The sequence below is a fragment of the Podarcis cretensis genome (genome assembly GCF_951804945.1).
Source record: "Podarcis cretensis genome assembly, chromosome: 15".
Taxonomy (NCBI): domain Eukaryota; kingdom Metazoa; phylum Chordata; class Lepidosauria; order Squamata; family Lacertidae; genus Podarcis; species Podarcis cretensis.
Genome location: NC_137185.1, coordinates 21,235,268 through 21,254,936, shown reverse-complemented (window position 1 = coordinate 21,254,936; position 19,669 = coordinate 21,235,268).

The following is a 19,669-nucleotide window of genomic DNA, read 5'->3' as shown; positions in this document are numbered from 1 at the left end:
GATGGGCTTTGCCAGTTGTAAATGGGTCCATTTTTAAAAAACTGGGTCATACTGGGGGTGAGGTATGTATAGGTGCAGCAGCTATGAAGCTAGTAGTGGCCTCCTGTAGATATGCCACCTGAAGTTTTCTATAAAATAATATTTTAAGCAAATTTGGAAACCTCCCACCCCCTGGAGCTTAATGCTGGAGAGATTTCAAGGAAGTGAAAAGAGTTAGTGAAAATTAGTGAATTTTTATGGCTGGAGGGGAGAGTCTAAATTTCCTGCATTATCTGGATTTTGCCAGAAAGGTGAAAGGTGGAATAAATTTAATGCTTCCTTCTTAGGCAAAACATCTAGAGAGAACATAGAGTCATAGAGTTCATGACCTTAGAGGCCAACCTCATCTGAGCCATCCTCCACCTCAATGCAAGTTCTATAATGTATAATAGAACTTCAGTATCCTTGATGGATGGCCATCCTTTAGGACTGTGCATGCCACTCCAATCCATTTTGGATCCCTATCCAGTGCTTTGGTGTGGCCCCAATCCAGGATAACTCAGGGCTGACCTGACATGGATCCAGGCCCCAAACTGAATTGGGGGCCTTGAAGAGTGCTTAATTAGGGTTTTTAACCTAGAGCAAACTTGCAATTGGGATGTGGGGAAAGAAGGAGCCTGCCTCCATCTCCTTCTCTCCCATCCTCACCACTCAACTGCCTGGGTGGTGGCTCTTTTTAAGTCTGGGATTGCCCTAATCTGACCCTAGGCTATTTGGGGCTGCCTCAACCATCTTCAGCCAAACTCCACATCAACCCAAATGAGCCTGATTCAGTTCAGGAATTGTCCAGAGCAGTTGCACAACCCTTTCGTTCAGCCTCTGCTAGAATATAGTCTTAATATCAGTTGTACTTCAGTGAGAATGACAGAACTCAACTGGCTTATCTAGTGGTGTGGTAGTAGATGTCAAGTGTAGGAACATATCCTAATGGCCCCTCATAGCAATGCCCCAAAATTGGGGCAGCTGTGTTGCTTAAATCAGAAAGCAACAGCACAATTTATTAGGATCAGCATGACTGCAATCCTATGCATACTTAGCAGAGGAGTAACATCAATGGATCAGTGCTGCTTAGTTCTATCAGATCACTTGGAAAGCATGCTGAGCTTTAACAAAAATACTTCAACCAGACAAAATAGCACCTTTAGCTTGTAATGAACGGTGCAATCAATCTTGCTAAGAAGTGGTCCTATAAAAACTGCTAGTGTGGTGAAAGAACCCTCATCGGAGAAAAGGAAAGAAGCACCCAGCCATTATTCTGGCCTTCCCCAACCTTCAGCTTGCCAGATGTTTTGTCTACAACTCCCATCAAAATGGCCAATGGTCAGGGATGATGGGAATTGTAGTCTGCCAGCTTCTGGTAGTCACCAGGATGAGGAAGGCAGCTTTATGCTACTGTGTTACAAACAAAGTTGAAAGCTTCATTATTGCCTCATGCCCTTGTCAGAACATGGAGAGCCCATCAATTAATCTGATGCTCCAGCAGATTACAACATTGCTTTCACTGGGGGGGGGGGGTCCTAAAGATGTGCTCTCCTTCCACTGGGCATATTTGCATCCAAAAACTAAACCACTTTTAACTATCATAGCTCTCCACCAAGGAACCCAGAGAACATTTTGTTTGTAGTGGTCTAGAGATCTTTGTTAAATAATTATCTGCCCAGGATTCTATGGGGGAGAATAAGGGTTATTACAATTTAAGCATCTGATCATATGCACACAAGTAGCAGTGTGCTGGTGCATAGGGTCAGGCAGTTAGTAAAGACGCAAAACCCCCAGACTCTCTGCCACCGATTCTATCCCCCCTCCTTTTTGCAAGCTTGCATCCCCGGGGTGATGGAAACATGGTGAATAATGGAGTGTCATGTTTGTCTAATGGATTTATCGCTAGTTGCAAACGCAGCTTCATCAACAGAAGTAGGTAAAAATCAATGAAGAGACAGCAAAGGAAGAGGCAAGACTTGGCGCTGATCCACTGCCTCCGTTTGCAACGTTAGATGTTTTTGATCACAAAGCAAAGCTGAGAGCTAAAATGTAACTTTGGGGCAGATCTAGGCTGGATGGACGGAAGTGGCAAGTCAGCCATTCCAACCACGGCACGTCTGATCAATGCTCAAGTACACATGCATTATTTGAAGGTCAGCGGAAATCGATGCTTCAGTAGTTTGGGTGCCTTTCTCAAGAGGCTGCTTTGTGTCTATTTTCGAGTGTCTTACTTAACTCTTGGCAAAGCAATGTTAATCATGCCCCCCTCTGTCTCCTGAAAGGCGTTTAGTAGGCAGAGATGGATTTGCTGGCCAACTCAGAGATGACATCCCTAGCTGCTTTTTAGGAGAGACGATGCTGCCGTAGCAGCCTTCATTCCTCTTTGATATTTTTGCAGCATCCATTCTTCTTGTGCATTTTACTTTTATTTATTTATTTTCATTAATTAGGTGCATTTACACCAACTTTCACCAAAGGATCCCAGGTCTCAGAGTAAAAGGGTAAAATACTACAGATAAATAATAAATCAATAAAAAAAATCATGAAGAGAAGAGCAGTGCTCAAATGTCCCCCAAATTCATGCTTTCTGCAGGAAGGGATGTCGTCAGTAATGAAGCACCATCCATCCATGTTTGTGATGCTTTATAAAAAGGAAGAATGATTTGTTTCTTTGTTTGTATTTGAAATACCAGAAGACAGATTTTCAGGCAACACCCCCCCCCAAAAAAAAAGACCTTCCAAAAGCAGTTCCCCCCACCCTTTCCACACATGGATTATTCTGTCCCCCTCAATTCACCCATGAAAACAGCAGGAAAGAACTATGCTAATATACCACCCCAAATTTCATCACTTTACTCTCACCATTTTGTGGATTCTTGGGGTTGTGAACAGATCATTTCTGGAACCAAACACTGGAGAAATGGGAGAAATTGCTGTGTGAATGCAGCCATAGTTGGGTGTTATTGTTATGCAAAATCATTGGTTCAGCAATACTGGTCAATTAAAGCTGGCCCCCTGTCCCAGTCAATGGGCTAAGAGTAGTTATAACCAGGGGGCAAAACTAACTTCCTGCAATTCAGTCCCTGCACCTATGTGAAAAGGGTTTCTTACTCAAACTTAAAACAAGCCTCAAAATAAGGTGCATCCTGTATCCAGCCAGCAGGACACGCCTCACACATTGTAGTTTCCCCAGCAAAAGCATTGGCCAGAGTAGCGGAATGAGGCCAATGATAAGTCTTTGCTCTCCATCAGTGATCCCTATCTTCAATGAACACATTGGCCAGAGGCATATTTATCCCAAGCCCCTTGTGTGATGATGAGATTCGTACCAGTTCATTAGGCGCATGATGGGATTAGCATAAATATTTCTGAGGCCAGCAGAAAGTCCTGCACTTATTAGATGCATGGAAGAGCCATGCTGATAACTTAACTCTTCCTTTCTTCCTCCTGCTCCCCATCCCTAATGTGGAGGATGAGGGTACTGGCCAACTAAGTGGATGCTCAACTTTATAGTCCATGCATCATATTGTATGTTGGATTCCCACCAAGGAAAGTCTGGAACTATGCATAATGTTATAGAATGGGAAGAGGGGAAATGCCTTTCAATGATATTTTGACACATCTTGCACAAGCATCCACATGTCATTAAATGACCTGTCATTGCTCTCACTCTTGACCACTTGCCCTCAATAACTGTATAGCACAGCCAAATCTGACCAGCCATTGTGATTCACTGTGTGATCCCTGATTGCCTGAGACCACCCATTTGACTAATCCAGGAAAGAGGCAGCTGGTGGAGAGGGGGCAGATAATCAAGCACAAAGGCAGCAGCAAGTAGAAACAACAGAATCTAACCAGACCAGGAAAGGCAAATATCCAGCAATTGAAGTGTTTTCCAGGAAATATTTCCAACCTGCCAGCATCGCAGGTTTTAATCTGAAAAATCAAAATAGGAGACCATTCAGAACAGCCCTAATTCCTACTAATCATCTCATTATCTTCCAATCAAAAGCTTACAGCAGCCTGATCGTAGTTCCAGAGCCGTCTGTTATCTAGTAACTAGTCAAATCCAGACCAGAGATGGACCCACAAAAGACACCTACATTCAATTCACTGAATTCCACTGCCCAAGATTTCTGGACTTTGAGCTGGAAAGCATTACTAGGAAATGCACACATGGTGTTGTTGGCACTGCCCCCAGACCTTAGCAAATAGACAAGGAATCTTCTGCCCATCTCCTTCCAGGAGCCTGGCAGTTTTCTGGTATTGTTAACAGAGGAAAAACAAACAGAATTACCCCAGCCCTGTTTACAATGCACTTTGGCTGATTATTGGTGTCTGGCACTTCTCCATTATGTCCCCGTTTGTTATGGATACAGATAACAGGCGATCAGAGCCTTATTCTTGGGAGATAGCACTAATTGATGTGCTGAGATCAGCAGTGCTCCTTCTATAATCAGGCACTGGAAGACACAGTAACTGGAGAAATAAAGAGAGTGGGAAGGCAAGAGGAAGGAGGTTTTCTCCACATTTCCACTTTCCCCACTGCTTCCCCCCAGGAAACTCGCTTTTTACCGCTGAGTTGGAGCAAGCATCAATTGGGTTTTCTCTGGATTGAGGTTTGGGTCAATTTAGTGCTAATGAGTGGGTTTTCCAGGGGGAAATGGCAAAACAATGGCAAAATCGCTTGGACCCATGCCTGGAAAGCACACGACATGTGGAAAACTGACCAGCCCTGTGCTTTCTTTTTTCTTTTTTTTTAATAATATTTTATTAGGTTTTACAGAAAAAAAGGAAAAATAAAAACCTTTAACAAACCAACAGTAATCAACAAAAATCACAAAAATACAAAAAAGAGAAAACATAAAAAAGAAAATTTTGACATAAAAAAAAACTCTCTTTCAAATTTATAGCCTTCAAAACCTTATTTCCCTTACTTCCACCCGCCTTCCTTTCTTGTATTCCAGTTAGAAATTAATTCAGCAAGTTCCTTCATTGTTCGTTTTCATCCTTTATCCCTCCCTTTATACTTTTACTTATCTTAGTCACTAGAAGCCCTTCGTTTCATTTTCAATGTCCTCAGCATTCATATATTTTACAATATTTTTGTAAATAGACTTTAAACTTCTTTCAATCCTCTTCCACCTGTTCATCTCCTTGATCTCGGATTCTGCCGGTCATCTCAGCCAGTTCCATATAGTCTATTACTTGCATCTGCCATTCTTCCAAGGTGGGTAAATCTTGTGTCTTCCAGTGTTTTGCGATGAGTATTCTTGCTGCTGCAGTGGCATACATAAAAAAAGTTCTATCCTTCTTTGGCACCAAATGGCCGACCATGCCCAGGAGAAAGGCCTCTGGTTTCTTCAGGAAGGTATACTTAAATACCTTTTTCAGTTCATTATAAATCATTTCCCAGTACGCCTTAATCCTTGGGCATGTCCACCAAAGGTGAAAGAATGTTCCTTCAAGCCCTGTGCTTTCTGGCACAGAACAAATGGACGTGTGGATTAGCCCTCAAGTCTCCTGCTTCCTTGTGAGCTGTCCCTGATCCTGCAGCCCTGCCTCTGATTGCCTCTTTGTAAACTTCTTTCTGCTGCTTTGCTCAGCCCCCTATGAGCTCCAAGACACAGGTGGCGCTGTGGGTTAAATCACAGAGCCTAGGATTTGCCGATCAGAAGGTCGGCGGTTCGAATCCCCACGACGGGGTGAGCTCCCGTTGCTGGGTCCCCACTCCTGCCAACCTAGCAGTTTGAAAGCACATCAAAGTGCAGGTAGATAAATAGGTACCGCTCCGGCGGGAAGGTAAATGGCATTTCCGTGCACTGCTCTGGTTCGGCAGAAGCGGCTTAGTCATGCTGGCCACATGACCCAGAAGCTGTATGCCAGCTCCCTCAGCCAATAAAGCGAGATGAGCGCCATGACCCCAGAGTCGTCCACGACTGGACCTAATGGTCAGGGGTCCCTTTACCTTTACTTAAACTTCTTCCTGCTGCTTTGCTCAGCCCCCTATGAGCTCCAAGACCTGCTGAAACATTTATATCCCACCTTTTATCCAAGGAGCTGAAAGTGGCATGCACACTCCCCCCCCCCCCCCCGCATTCTCCATTTTACCATCACAACAACCTTGTAAAGTAGGTTAGGCTAAGAGGCAGTGACTGGCCCAAGTTCACCCAGTGAGTCTCCCAAGTCCTAGGCTCACACTCTAACCACTACACTACACCAGCTCTCTAATGTGAGAGATATCTTTAATTCATAAATATAGAACATGTAGTGTTTTTGGACAATTCCCACCAGGCTCAGCCAAGCAGATGATGGGAGTTGTAGCCCCACAACAACTGGAGGGCCACAGATTCCATGTAGTGGTTTCACTTTCCTGCTGTTTGAAAGTCTTCCCGATCTCCTGGAGACTCTGAAGCCCTGACAGCTCCTGGTTTATCAACTCTCTGGCTCACCATCGATTCTGGCTGGCCACTGAATTAAATGGAGCCTTCTGCGCCCAGGTCCCCCGAAACTGCCACACGTGCCTGTCCTCTGGGCACAGAGCTCTATTGATCCTTGTGTGTTATGCCACATGAATGATGGATTATCACATATCAAACTTTGCAGTGTTCATTTAACACCTCTGAATAAAACATTACTCACAGATTAACTGAGCAGTTTTAAGTGAACAACCATTTTCATCTGTTTTAAATTTTCATGGGTCCTTTTCTGGAGAACAAGTACATTGTTAATAATTGAAAGGCATGAGGGCTGCTAATCTCGTTGTATTTTAATGAGGTCCTGCTGCAGCCTGGCCATTTATTTTTTAAAAAATCTTGACGTTTTATAAGAATTCATTAAATTTCCCCCTTTCCTCCTCCTTGAAATTAATAATGCTGCAGCCACGCAGGAGAAATAACTGTTTGTGAAACAGAGAAGTGGGAACAATGCTGAGTCCAGAGAGCTTTAAAATACAGATTTGTAATGAGCTGCGGAGTTTTGCAGGAAGGAGCAATTTTCAGCAAGATGCGGAGACAGAATTGTGCAAAAAACAGGAATGGAATGGAAATGAGAGAGGGAGATTGAAAACCAGACATATGTAGCTAAGGGTGGCAGCTAGCCCTTCAGTTCATAGAATTGCAAACAGAATTGGGTACCCTTTTCCAGTCCCAGGGCCATATTCCTTCATGGAGAATCTCTCAGGGGCCACGTGCCAGAAGTGGGAAGTCTAGATGCAAACATGGGCAAGGCTGGATTGCAAAATTCTGAGAAGGGAAGATTTCAAAGGATGGGTGTGCTTCAGTTCTCGTGTTGTTTTGCAAAGTGTGCATGATGTAGCTTTGCCTTTAAAAATGAACTGAATTGACCTTCTCCCCCATCCCTAGTTTAAGATCTACAATTCCACAGCTAGGGATTTTGGCAGGAGCCGTCACCCTCCTCCCTTTGCAAATGCAGAAATCTACCCACTGTCTCCCATGTGGCTACTTGGCTTTAAAAATATAGGCTGCCTCTTTCCAGGAGGCCAGGCCTAGTTGGCTGTGACTGATGGCATCGCTCAGACCTTGAGAATGTCAAACCAACAGCACATATCAGAGGAAATAAGGATTTGGTCTCTCCTACCCCCTTTCTTATACTTTCTTTATTCAAAATGACTTACTTGCAGGTTCTCTTCCTAATTCACATTATGTAGTCCAAAGCAAATCTGCCCACAACTTGGGCGATAGAGGAAACTCATCCAGATATGAACTCAAATCACCTCAAACTGAATATTCTCCAGTTTCAGCATCTTAGTTTGCCAAAAATGAAATACACTGAAATACCAATGACACCCTAAGGGCCAGGCAAAGAGGTCTTGAAGGCGGGTGTCATTCTACACCTTATCTAAACAAATACCATAGGACAGAGACAGAAGTGTGCATATTTAGGATAAATACACCAGATTCCTAGACACCAGTGTTAGAATTCTCGGGCCCAGCAAGTAAATGCAGGCATCATGCCATATTTCAGTGAAGAAGGAGTGTGCGTAGCTGAGATTCACATCCTCACTGAGCCACAAAGCTTGTTTGGTAACCTTGAGCCAGCCACTGCTTCTCAGGCTGACCTACTTCACAGGGTTCTTGAGGGAGAAATGTGGGAGCACATGTATGCTGCCATGAGGAAGGGCAGGAATAAATTGCTATAAAAAGGGGGAGGGAGAATGAGTACAGCCACAGGCACTGGCTCCTAGGGATTGAGACACTTCAGTTTTCTTGAGGGAGCCATGGGACTCCATGGTTGAGGCCGAACGCAGAGCCAGACGCAGAGCGGCATCTGGGAGTCGCACGATGTTGCATGCACAACATCAGGACATCAAGTCAGGCCCCCTCAATGTTCTTCAGAAGATGGCGCCTCTGAGTGCAGCTGCTGTGAACAGTTGCAAATTTCTATATACAACGGAACAGCAACACCACCCACACAATATACAGCCAGCGCTATTTTACTTTTTCCTGTGATTTAATCTGGACAAAAATTAATAAAGCGAGCCTCATTCATAGGGTCTATAAAGCAGCACTGGAACACTGGGAAAATTGTGTTACGTTCAGGGTCTGTTATTTTTTATTTTTTTTATATATTTTAATATCCCTATTTCCCCAGGTGGGTTTTTTCAAAGATGATCTATGGGCCAGGGCTGAGCCAGCTGTAACTGTGACAACTGTGACCCAGATGGTAATCAACAAAACATACTAATTGAATATTGTTGGGTGAGGAGCCAGCTTTTTGCAAAAGCTCCTCCAGGCCCTGCGGTAACTCCGTGTTATTTACAGATGCCAAGGGAACCTCATGTTCTCCAGCCCATCCCTGAGACAGCAACAGCATAAGCACCACCCGGGAGGCCCGGAATTAACAGACAAGCTAATGCAATATTTAGCATTTATTTAGCACTTTCTAGAACATTTGAAACACTTCTCAAGCATTATCTCAGGAAGGTTGCCAACTGACCAGGAGGATTGGGGTGGGGGGGGAGAGAAACAGCTTGACTGAATATTTTGCTTTTGGGCCGCTAATTGCCGAAATAAGAGTCTAGGCCAGGTGGGAATTTTTTGTTTTTTGTTTTTTGCCTATACTGTAATCTTATTCTTTAATTTATATTACTAGAGGCTGCACCCCTGCTTCCTCTGCTTGCCATTCCCGCTGCCAACCCCCACCCGATACCAGAATTCAGGGGTCCTCCAACATAGCCAAATACAACGGAACCTCGGTTTTCGAACTTAATCCGTGCTGGAAAACCATTCAGCTTCCAGAAAGTTCAAAAATCGAGGATCAATGGGCTGGCTGCAAAGTCAAGGGGGGCAAAATGAAAAACGCAGCTCAGAAGCCATTTGGCTTCCGAAAATTATTCGGAAACCAGAGCAATTACTTCCAGGTTTTTGGCGTTCGGGAGCCGAAATGTTCCAAAACGGAGGCGTTCGGGAACTGAGATTTGACTGTATTGGAAGATTCAGGACAGACAAAATAAAACACCTCTTCACAAACTGCATAGTTAAGGTGATGGAATTCATTTGCATGAGATGTTGTGGTGGCCACCAGCGGCAGAGGAAGAGGAGTGCGGGGAGAGCGCACCTTCCCCAGCAACGCGATCACGGTAGGGTGCCATCGCGGCTGCCTCCCCGCCTGTGCTGGGCGCCATGCCCCCACAGGCAGTGTGCCACGCCCCTGTGGGCAGCACGCCATGCCCCTGGGACGCGCACCAGCCCCGCCCCACCTGCCCTCCGCCCCCGGTGCTGGACCATGAAGCTCCACCACTGGTGGCCACCAACTTGGAATGGCTTTGAAAGATGCTTAGACAAATCCATGGGAGATAAGGCTACCTACAGATACTCACCACAATAGCTAGGTTCTGCCTACACTGTCAGAGGAAGTGATGGCTCTGCATATCAGTTCCTGGGATTCACAGCAGGGAATGCTCTTGTGCCCAGGTTCTGCTTTCAGGCATCCCACAGGCATCTGGTTGGCCACTGCGAGAGCAGGATGCTAGACTAGATGAGCCATTGGCCTGATCTAATGAGGTCTTCTAATGTTCTTAAGATGTTGGCATGTTCACTCTTTCCTCTGCTTGCAATATCTTGGTGGTATTCACTTTGCTGTTGCATTCCATCCCGTTATTTGCAAATTCTGGCACAGCAGCAGCCACCTTGGCTGTAAGACGGGGCTGTTTGTTTTTTTAAAAGTGCCCTTCAAATTTTACCTGTGGTGTCTTGCTGTCACAAATTACTGCTGCAACATCAGCTTAGTTTAAAGCAGCAGGAGCCGGTGAAATCCTCGAGAATTCCAGCTGCAGCACTCAGAGACCGAGACTTGTTTCAGCAAGGAAATATCTCTTTTCCCTCCCTCTCCAGCCAGAAACATCGCTGCAGGGGCTGAACACCATTTGAGAGCAATGTGCCCCAAGCCATATCAGATAATTACCAATCGTGAGGTTAAGCCAACTGAAGCCTGGAGCATCGATGGCCATCCCATCGCAGTAACACCCACCATTTCAATGAGGTTCATATCAGTTTGGCTTTCAGATAGAGTTGGGTTTAGACCAAATGACCTTGTATCTGCCAATGTTTACAGCTGTTTCTTGCAGAGAATGTAGGCCCATTTTTGAGGCGTCAACAGTGGACAAAACCTAGCCAAATTTCAGTAGGTTTAATCATGTGCTTTAAATCACTTCCAGTGAAATAGATTGAAATAAATCATTTCCATTGAAATAAATTGGCAAAGCCAGCAGGACCAGTCATGTCCACCCCTTGGGAGTGGCCCGCCCCCAAGCCCACTAGCAATTGGCCAACTGTTCACTTCCCAAGCAGCAAGCTCAGTCCTGGGACATCCTTTGCAACCCAGGAAGTGGCCCAAAATTGTGATGGGCAGGAGCTCCAGCCCACAATGGTGCCCACATGAGAGGGTGTATGAACTTGCCTTGTTGATGTACCAACACCATTAATATGCAGGGATGTCTTTTGCCAAATGGTTCTGTGGCCTGCCTTAATAATTGACTAATAGCAGCAACCATCATTTCTCCCCAGCAAAAAATAACTAGTCAAAATTATGTTCTTCAGAGCACCATTTGTTTCAATGGAAGAGATTTAAGCACATGCTTATTCTCCCACTGAAAATCAATGTGGCTCTGAAGTGCTTAACTTTGGCTATGTTTTTTATTATTAATGGCCGTTTATAATCAATTATTACAAAACAGTATAGAGTACAACATAAATGAAATTAATAGGACAAAAATTAAACTATGCCATTATGATATTTTAGCTTGAATTATGCATAGGTTTAGCTCTTCCAGCACCAAATCTCTATGCAATAAATTTCAAATTAACCCTAATGAGACAAGGACGTTCATTTTAGAAGAAGTAAATACAGAGGTAAAAATGAGGGGCTTGGAAAGAAGTGTGTTATGTGTTTCCATGCAGGAGAGAAAGGGCATCAGCACAATAAGAAAACCAGCAGGATTAGTAAAGCCCAGCTGATTTGACATGAAAGCTTGTCTGTTGTAGAGATATTGCCCTAACATATTTCCTGCCTAGGAAATGCATACCTCTGGGACTCATAATGCTCTCGTCAACATTGCTGGAGGAGGAGACTCCACCCTCCCTCCCTCCCTTTCTCTTTCCTGCTTTCTACCCAAGAAGCAGCTAAGGGGAGGATTGGGCTGGTGAGAGGGAACGGGTAGGCAGGTTGAAGGCTTGCAAGCTGGTAGACCCTCTGAGTGCCCCTATTTTCTAGGGAATCTCTGATTTAGAGAAGCCGTCTCAGTTTCTGATTTGATTTTGGAATGTTCCTGTTTTCCTTAGGACATCCCTATTTTCACTGGAGAAATGTTGGAGGGTATGGAGTTATTTGATTCCCGAGCTGTCTGAAGGCAATCCTGTTTTATGTTTATTGTGTTTTTATATATGTTGGAATCTGCCCAGAGTGGCTGGGGCAACCCAGTAAGGTGTGTGGGGTATAAATAGTAAAGTTATCATTATAGAATGGGACACCCCTATTTTTATCAGAGAAACATTGGAGGGTATGAGCGGGGTGAGAAGAGAAGTGTCATGTCAGTTATCACATTGTGAATTTCCCCACCCAAGCTCCAACTTGTTAGCCAATGCTCACGGGGAACCTCAGACTCCAGGGGCCAAATACAGCCCTCCAGGCCTCTATATATGCATGTTGGAACTCTCTCCAGACACTCTCTAGACTGTTCCATGTAAGGAGTGAGTGGTGCAAGCTAGGGAAAGTGGAGAGCAATTGTGGACCTTTATGGGCACTCAAGAGGAAATTTCAAAACTTCTCCTCTCTGGACAGCAGCTTTAGGGCTGAATGCACTTGACTGCCTTAGGTTGCAATCATGAGCAATTGCTGTAGCATCTCCCCAACTCACCATCTCCCCTCACTAAGCCTCTGAGCAAGGAAATATCTGGATTTTCTTGCATCATCTTGAAAACATGCCCAATTATTCTTTGCTAGAGGGGGGAAGCATAATCGAGCATTATTTGAATAGCTGTCCTTTGACACCTACTTGGTCCCCCTGCCCTGTCCAGGTTCATTCCAGGGAATTTGCTCCAATCACCTCACCCTAATTCCAGGTTTCCCAAACTTAGATGTTCAGCTGTTTTTTGGACTACAGTTCCCATCATCCCTGACCACTGATCCTGCTGGCTCAGGATGATAGGAGTTGTAGTCCAAAACAGCTGGACATCCAAGTTTGAGAAACTCTGCCCTACTTGCAGTACAAATGAACTGGAGGTTTCCATTTGGTCATTAACAAAACAGATTTCACATACTTGCTGCAGACTTTGAGGTGGGATGCAGAAGGGAAGGGGTTCACTGGTTTTTGCCAAAACATCTGACATTTGGGGGCAGAAAGATGTAAAAAGCCAGCAAGCAAGCAAGCACCATTAATTTCAGCAAAGGTCAACACACTTAGCTTGGCAGCATTTCTTCCGCGCTTGAACTTACAGCCTTCCTTCCGCCGCCCCCCCTTCACCCCACTATTGTCTAAGGGCTTCATTATTGTTAACAGCTTCTCAAATTGCCTCGCAAGCAGAGCTCTAAAATATTTAAAGCATGGCTCAGCGATAAGGCGCTTATGCTGGGGAAATTGTTCCTCTCTCCAGCTCACATCCAAGCATCCTTTTCTTGCGTTCATAGATGTTCTTTCCCCTTGCCAGAGGAGGTCCAGGCTTTGGCTGCCCTACAGCCCCTGTGCAGCAGCCCCCTGCCCTCCCCATCCATCTCCCTGCCACTCCCCTGCTTTTGTTCTGCCCAGATGATGCCTCCGGACTCCTAGCGCCTGCAGCCTTCAAGCACAGTTGTTTGCCTAGCTGTTGGGATGTGAGTGATTTGGGGTGGAAAATTCAGATGAGATGATCCATAAACCAGCTGTCTCCTACACACACACACACACACACACACACACACACACACACACATTTTGTCTTGCACCCTCTTTGCAGGAGTGTGAGCAAGACAGAGCAGACACTTTTGCAAAAGAAAAAGGAGAGAGTGTCAGCGTTCAACACAGGCTGCAGCGGTTCTTAATATAACATCCTCCTTGCTGCATGCAGTGGGGGGCAGTAGGGGGGAGAAAGCCATGGAGTGCATTGATTCATGTGGTGTGTATTTGCTGTTCAGGCAACATCTTGCAATTAAGAACAGGAGGATTGCAAGGGCGTCCATTTAGACCAGCCTTCTATTTTTCCAACAGCACTCCCACCCCTCCTCCTCTGATGCTTCTGGAAGCTCACAAACAAAGCACAGAGGGCTGCACAAACACCATTTTCTCCCGCAAGCATCTCATCTGGTACTCTGAGGTCTGCTGCTTGCAAAAGTAAAAGCTCCATTTAGCTGTTGAGTCTATTATCCAGCACTTTGCCTAACCCAAGGACGAGGGGAGTGCATGGGTCAAGGCAGCAAAGAAACAACAAGTGAGCAACTTGCTCCAAAAAAAGGAGCTGGAGGCAAACAGAGGTCTTTTGAGTCTCTGCCTCCAAGTCTACCACTTTGAGGCTCTGCCCCCTTTGATGTGTAACAACAGAGTCTTAAAGAGCTAGCCCTCTGGCCTGAAGTTCATGGCCTCTTACCTGATGCGCCCCCTGCCCTTTTGGACTAGTGAGGTCATATGGGAGCCATTAAGATCCTTTGGGAAGGCACCTGTTGTGTAGGGATGTGGGAAGAGTTCAGTTCTGATCACATTTTAATGTGAACCTACCTCATTTTTACTTCTTGAAGCGGCATACAAACCAAAACACAGGTGCCCCTTTGAAATTTCCACTTCTCCGACTTTTGTCATACCGCTTTCCAACTGGGTAATGGGCACAAAGATGTGCGTGCTGAGGGAAAGTGTGTCTTTAAAATGCTCCCTTTCAGTTTGGAAGCTGGCTTGAATTCCTTTGGGTACTTAGTGTGGATTTCTTCTGTCCATTTTTGGCTCCATTGTCATATTTTCCCCACCATACCGCCATTCTTTTGACTCAGCTTGGTTGAAAGCCATGGTGCAAGAAGTTACCTCAGTAGGCCTATCACCCTCCTACCTGCCCACCATGGATCTGAAGGGAGCCAAATCAGTGATTAAACACAGGCTTTTGAATACTGATCTCTGAGAGAGAGCAACTCTCCTTAGAGGAAAGGCTGTGGCACTTGGGACTTTTTAGATTGGAGAAAAGGCAAGTAAAAGACAACATGATAGATGTTCCTAAAATTATGCATGGCATGTAGAAAGTGGACAGAGAAAAGGTTATCTCCCTCTCTCATGACACTAGAACTCATGAACATCCAACGAAACTGAATGTTGAAAGATTCAGGGCAGATAAATGAAAGCGCATTTTCGTGCAGTGCACAGTTAAACTATAGAACTTGCTCCCATGGGACACAGTGATGATCACCAACTTGGATGGCTTTAAAATAGAATTCAACAAATTCATGAACAATAAAGCTATCGTTGGCTACTAGCTATGATGGCTATGCTCTGCCTCCAGTTGGAGGCAGCGATAATAACTATGCTTCTAAAGATGCTTCTAAAGACTAGTTGGGAAGCGGGTGGCACTGTGGGTTAAACCACAGAGCCTAGGACTTGCCGATCAAAAGGTCGGCGGTTCGAATCCCCGTGACAGTGTGAGCTCCCGTTGCTCGGTCCCAGCTCCTGCCAACCTAGCAGTTCGAAAGCACGTCAAAGTGCAAGTAGATAAATAGGTACCGCTCCGGCGGGAAGGTAAATGGTGTTTCCGTGCACTGCTCTGGTTCGCCAGAAGCGGCTTAGTCATGCTGGCCACATGACCCGCAAGCTGTACACTGGCTCCCTTGGCCAATAAAGAGAGATGAGCGCCGCAACCGCAGAGTTGGCCACGACTGCACCTAATGGCCAGGGGTCCCTTTACCTTTACCTTTAAAGACCAGTTGCTGGAAACCACAGGAGAGAACTGCTCTTGCGCTCAAATCCTGCTTGCTGGTTTCCCGCAGGCATCTGATTGGTCTCTGTGAGAACAGGATGCTGGACTAGATGGGTCATTGGCTCTGCACGGGGACCTTTCTCCCCGCCCTCCAGTCACTGAGGAGATCATGTCTCTCCTGTAATGACAAAATGTCATACTTGGGATGGTTAACTGTACCTAAGTATAGGAAGGCTTTCTCCCTTAGATGGTTTAGTGTTCTCCCCTCTAATTTATTAAATGGCAGATGTAACAAAATCCCCAAAATAACAAATGCTGCACCTGAAACAATTCTGAGTTGGACTATATATTGCATGTCCTTTTCTATTTTATTTTTATCAAAGGGCTAGGAAAGATATAATATAGCCTATTGTACAGTCCTTCCCAGGTTACTCCCCTGTGTTTCTTCTGGTTTTGTTTCAGAGCCCCAACAAGTTAATCACACAGCAAGTGGCAAAGTTTTTGAATATAGCAGTCGCCACAAAGACTTCTAATGACCACCTGATATATCCATTCAAATATGTCTACTAATTTAATTTTGTGTTTTTAACTGCCTTGTGTATATTTTTTTAATGTCACCATTTATAATTGTAAATCGATTAAAAATGTTCTAATGGTTTGTTGACTGCTAATAAAGAAAGTAAATAAAATGCATAAAATTCATTCATTCTATTTGGGAAAATTGCTTGCAAAATGTGCATAACTGCCAAAACGGTATACAGAAATCTGTATATTTAGTTTTAAAAAAATAAAACACACAGTAAAATTCTGAAGAATTTTCAGTAGGACTTTTAAAAAGAAAAAAAGACAAACTGATGCAGGAATGTGGGGAAATGAAGGCCCAATCCAACAGAAAACAACATAAAAGCCCATTTACAACTGTAGAAACCATTAAAAACCATCTAAGACATTTAAAAGCATCTAGGGCATCTAAAAAACACTTAAAAGCAATCACGTGCTCTCACAGCTGTCAATTTCAAGGTTGTCATTGCCAGTATCTGGGTAAACAGGAATGCATTTAAATTTCTACTGAAAATCAGTAATTGAGAGCCAGTGGGGTCCAATGGTTAGAGTGTCGGACTAGGGCCTGGAGCTCCAGGGATCAGATCTCTATTTAGCCATGAAGCTCATTGGGTGAGCTTGGACCACTCACTGCCTATCAGCCTAACCTATACCACAGGATAGTTGTGGGGATTAAATGAGGAGGGGAAGAACCATACACACCACCTTTAGCTCCTTCTGAGAAAAAGGTGGAGTGTAAACGCACCAAATAAATAAACAATGCCCTTGGCTTTGCCCTCTACTGCTGTGTGGCCCTTGAACGGTTCCCCATAAGGAAATGAGACCCTCAGGCTAAAAAAAATGATTTCCTACTCCTACTGTACTTCCTGCTGCTTGGTTTCTCAGATGCGTCTGGTCTGTTGCTGAGGGGGTGGGAAGGACGCTGGCCTTTGTAGACCTTTGGTCAGATCCAGCAGGGCTCTTCTTAGGTTCTTGAAAAAGCTTCATCAGTTCATGTGCTTTTCGCTTCTCCAGGACTCAAGGATCGAAATTGTTTCCACCCACCTCTGATCTGCAGCCTCTGCTGGCCGCTCGTCATACTTAATCGCTTTACTAACTTTATTGCCATTGGGATCTCTCCCACCACATGGGAGAATCACCATGGAGACCCCCGATGCGACTCGTGTCCCTGGCACACCTCTGTGCCTCGGCATTAATCCCCTCTCAATGTGCCACCAAGTCAGCCCTAGCTTGGAGGGGCGAACAAATAAATATGAAAACTGCTCCCAGAGGAGCCAAATATTCGCCAGACAAGCAGAAAGAAAGACACAATAATATACCATGTAAGCCACCGGATTTTATTAGCTCTGCTTCCCTTTTCTCCCCTTTGTAAAGTATCGCTGCATTGTTATATTAATCTTTACTCCAAAGCAAATTAAAGTGGGGACAGTTGTCAGGGCATTATTAAGAACAGCTGTTTAATTACGCCTGCTTTTTGCATCAATTTGTGGAGGGAGGGGAGGAAATGGAGCACCCTTTGCTCACTGACGATTGCTCTTCTTCCCTGCTCTCGCTTTCCACACCCTCCTCCCCCAGCCATGTACCGCCAAGTACAAGAGGATAAATGTATCGTTACACACCACCCTGATCTCTGAGTAGTGAGAGAATTCAAGGGTTCCAGCACTTACCCAGGGTTTGGTTTCCTTGCAATGAACATCAGCAGAGACGGCACTCTCTTTAGGGTACTGTATATGGTTTTATTTACCCATATAGACAACCTGAGCATAAGATGGAGAGGCTCACCGCATAAACAGCCCAACAGTCTCGCTTCTTCATTAGTCACAGCTTTGGATCCAGCCCAGAACAAGCATGTCACAGTGTCTCCAGCTTCCAGCCCACTGCCAGCTCAGCTCTCAAACACCATTCTGCCTAGCAACTAGGTGAGGGGTGAGGGAAAGGACCACTGTTAGTCTGGAGGGCAGCATTACTTAGCCGTAGCACATTCTTTTGGGATGCTGATGAAGACTTGTACTGTAAGTGGCCATTTATGATCATTGTCTTACACAGAAACTTGTCTGATTGTTTTAGCAACTCCCTCTGTTAGATTCTAACCCTCGCTGGGTACAGGACCCCAAGAATTGGGGCTCAGGCAACCATCCATGCCAGAGGTGCTCCAAATCACAAGCATCCTCCACTTTTCTTTTAGTCCTGGGGTGGGGGGAGCCACTGAGGAACATCTAATGTTGCCCGCACAATGACAACCACCCCCTGTCCCTGACTGGCTGTACTGAAACCTTCAAATCGATCCCCAAATAACTCTGAATTGCGGAGAGTAAGTTGCTACACTCTGTTTAAGCTTCTGTCTGGGGACCTCAGAGCAATTTCCGCAAGTGTTAGTTAACCAAGGCTGCTTCCTGGGTTTGGTGCCATCAGATTCAATTTACACAGGTAATCCCAGGTGAAGAGAGATTTGCTCAGCCTCATGACAGAATTTAAGGCACTGACAAATCCAGCTAGAATTTTCCTTGGAGGAGGCTGAAATCAGAGACCCCCTCAAAACTATTTGGGATTGGATTCCCCTCTCTGCTCATGGGGCTGCAGGAATCCTGAACATCTGTATTCCATGCTGTAACATTACATTGCAGGTTTCAACGATCTGTGGTTTTACTACATTCATTCATTCATTCATTTATTTATGCATGCTGCTTTTTTATTAAAGAATAATTGTTTGATATTGTTTTAAAGTATCATGAACTGCCTTGTGGGCTTTAGGGTTAGAAAGGCAGACTATATATCTATAAAGGTAAAGGTAAAGGGACCCCTGACCATTAGGTCCAGTCGTGGCTGACTCTGGGGTTGTGGCGCTCATCTCGATTTATTGGCTGAGGGAGCCAGCATACAGCTTCCAGGTCATGTGGCCAGCATGACTAAGCCACTTCTGGCGAACCAGAGCAGTGCACGGAAACACCATTTACCTTCCCACTGGAGCAGTACTTATTTATCTACTTGCACTTTGACGTGCTTTCAAACTGCTAGGTTGGCAGGAGCAGGGACCAAGCAATGGGAGCTCACTCCGTCGCGGGGATTCGAACCGCCGACCTTCTGATCAGCAAGTCCTAGGCACTGTGGTTTAACCCACAGCGCCACCCGTGTCCCTTATATATCTATATTTAATGTCCGAAATAAATTTATTTTATTAAGCAAAATGTATATACACCACTTAATTGTAACAAAACATCAAAGCAGTATACAAGCTATATTAAAGTTAATAAATGAAGCTACAAACAAATAATTAAAAACATTTTAAAAACAATTGAAATCAGCAGTGAACTAAAAAGAGATGGAAACATGTCAATGTCTATACACTTGAACAGGCTTGCCTAAACAAAAATGATTTAACAAGGCACCAAAAGGATACAGCAAAGTCGCCTGCTTGGTGTCAATAGGCAGGGAGTTTGTGCTGCCACACTAAAAGGATGATTTCTTGCAAGTGTGAATTGAGTAACGAGTGGTACCTGTAATAGTGCCAGTTCTGCAGATCAAAGTGGTTCAATGAGCACATATGAGGGAAAGGTGATCCCACAAGTAAACTGCTCCCAAGCTATTAAGTGTTGTATATCAATAGTAAGACATTGAAAATGGCCCACTAACAAATCATCAAAGCATGCAGATCTCTGGGGAGAAGTGTTGTAAGTTGACAGGGTCTCACTCACTCACCAGCACTA